Raw genomic sequence first — 3,038 nt, forward strand, 5'->3', positions numbered from 1 at the left:
CCTGAAGTCACAGGACTAGTAAAAACCTAGACATAGAATTTGTCCACAACTGTAACTAGTCCTAAACCATTAATGAAGCTTTGGGGAAATCTCCAGTCTCCATTGTCAGACCATACTACTATCATATGACACATATATGTAAGCCTGTGTACACAATATCAAATCAAAATATGTTTAAATATGTACACAGTACAATTTTAGTCATCAAGTTATGAACTCAAAAATATTGGTGTTGTGTATTCCCATCTGATTCCGAATCAGTGACTGAAAACTGCTGCTTTCTGAAGAGAAAAACACACTGTGTTAGAAACCAAAACACACACAGATCTGTCCTCTGAAGATGAGCGGTGAATCTCTCACCTCTTGCTTGAATTTCTCTCACACAAAATGATGCTCTGCAGCTCAGTCTGGATCAAGAGAGACTGAAAACAAACAAACAAACATTCAGGCTTCTGTTTGAGTGAATCACATCAAGCTTCTTGATCATATTCCACTCCAAAAGGCTTCATTTTCTTCATGCATTAAAGGAATATTTCATGCAAAAATGAAAATGTGCTCATCCTCCGGCCATCCAAGATGAGTTTGTTTCTTCATCAGATTTGGAGAAATGTAGCATTGCATCAGTGTCTCTGCAGTGAATGGGTGCCGTCAGAATGAGAGTCCAAACAGCTGATAAAAACATCACAATATCTGATAAAGAAACAAACTCATCCTAATCTGGGATGGCCTGAGGGTGAACACATTTTCAGTCAACTTTAATTTTTGGGTGAACTATTCCTTTAATTTGTATCTTTTATGAATCAATGTTGTAGTGTGGAATTTGGTGAAAACCTACTGATAAGTAAGCATTTGATTTAATATGTGATATAATATTCAGATTTATTATTGCAGGATTTCACTTCATGTGTGTTCTTGTTAAAAGTCACATTTATTAATTTTAACGAAAAACCCAGTTTGGTTTTTCATATCCGCACACACAAATTTTGGTAATCATCCACATCATGAGATATGCATATATATATATATATATATGTATATATGTGTGTGTGTGACCCTGGAGCACAAAAGCAGTGTTAAGTCGCTGGGGTATATTTGTAGCAATAGCCAACAATACATTGTATGGGTCAAAATGATACATTTTTCTTTTATGCCAAAAATCATTAGGATATTAAGTAAAGATCATGTTCCATGAAGATATTTTGTACATTTCCTACCATGAATATATCAAAACTTAATGTTTGCTTAGTAATATGCATTGCTAAGAACTTCATTTGGACAACTTTAAAGATGATTTTCTCAATATTTAGATTTTTTTGCTCCCTCAGAGTCCAGATTTTCAAATATTGTCCTATCCTAACAAACCACACATCAATGGAAAGCTTATTTATTCAGCTTTCAGATGATGTATACATCTCAATTTCGAGAAATTGACACTTATGACTGGTTTTGTGCTCCAGGGTCACACACACCATATATATATATACTGTGTAAACATATATACTGTTCTACAGATAATTGTCTTCAAATCTGAAAATCCTCCCGAATGTTCTTACAGTTTGATCGATTTATGTCAAGGCTGTTCATCTGGTGCACTTTTAGATGTTCTCTGAATCCACAGGTGTTTTTTTCCCCTCTCTTCAATGTTTTTGCCTTCTGCGCAGCTTTGTCTCTCAGTGCTGTTTCCTTTCTCTGCTTTTCTTTTTCTTCAGCTGTGTTTTGTTCTCTCCCTGGCATCTCTTTTATTTTTCTTGTCATCCTACCTTTGCAGAAAGCATAACAATGCATCACTATTAAAGAGAAATCAGGCCATGACTGAACAAACATTAGTACGACAGAATAATCATAGAGAAAAGAAAACCAGTGCAGGATAAAAATTGTCATTCACCTGGAAAATATACTGGACATTGAACTGTGAGATATCATTAAATGAAGAAGAAATATTTAACAGTCTTCACTAGTCATCTAGAATTGATCAGGTGTACACAAATGAGTGATTATTGATTACGTGAACTCCTAAAAAGTGTCGTAATTGCATCGAAGAATGCAAGATGATGTTTGAAACATTTTCAAATCAAAGCATAGGAGTGACATATTAAGACATTCTCAACTAAACAGACATTTTCCTTCTTTCTCAGACCCCCAAATTCTGCAATAGAACTGTATCAGAACTATTCTAATGTGAATGCAATCTAGAAATGCACAAATTCCATGCATCCATCTGACTCTCACCTAGATCCAGATCTGGGAATATTTATTCCTTTTTCAGTTTTGTATTTAAATCCTTGAAGCAGTCAGCTACTAAAGCATCAAGCCTTCAGTAATCGCAGCAAAGAACAGCAGAGTCGAGCAGAAAGTGACCGAGTAAACATCTCAAACAGCTTTTATGATGCATGAAGCTACTGGAGAATGTGCCCGAACCGGTTTTTAGCCTCTTTTCTTTCTTTCTTTTAATGTTATATTCATTACAATAACTGATGATGCAAATCTCTGATGGTGAGATCTCATTACACTGTTTACAGCAAGAATAAAGACATAATACCATATTAGGTCACCCAGTGAGTCCACTGCTTATTTAAAGCAAATATAATAGAGCACATCAAAAACTGTGTATTTACATTCAGTTTGTTGCATTAGAGGAAGATTTCCTTTCAAACTGCATAATAATCCAGATCTCAAGGTTACTCGGGGGGGATTCAGTGTCGAGGTTTTTCTTTTTGCACTGATTCTGGACCAGATCTTTTGATGGCTGGGATCCAACCACGTAACAAACCACAAATCTGTGCTAAAGTGAGCATTAAACAATCTTTTCATATGCTGTCACTAACTCAGCAGCATCACTAAGGTCCATATGCAAAACTTATTTATAATTTTATAACCATAACCAATCCTGAGGCACAAGAGCCAAATGAAGTCTAGGAAACTGTGCGTATAAATGGCATGATAATTCAAAACAGTCATCCATTAACTACAATATAAGCATCTCAGAACTGAAAATGCACAACATTTAAGATCTATACAAGACGACTAATGACCACCAG

Source organism: Sinocyclocheilus anshuiensis, unplaced genomic scaffold (genome assembly GCF_001515605.1).
Source record: "Sinocyclocheilus anshuiensis isolate Anshui unplaced genomic scaffold, SAMN03320099.WGS_v1.1 scaffold1031, whole genome shotgun sequence".
NCBI classification, from domain to species: Eukaryota; Metazoa; Chordata; class Actinopteri; order Cypriniformes; family Cyprinidae; genus Sinocyclocheilus; species Sinocyclocheilus anshuiensis.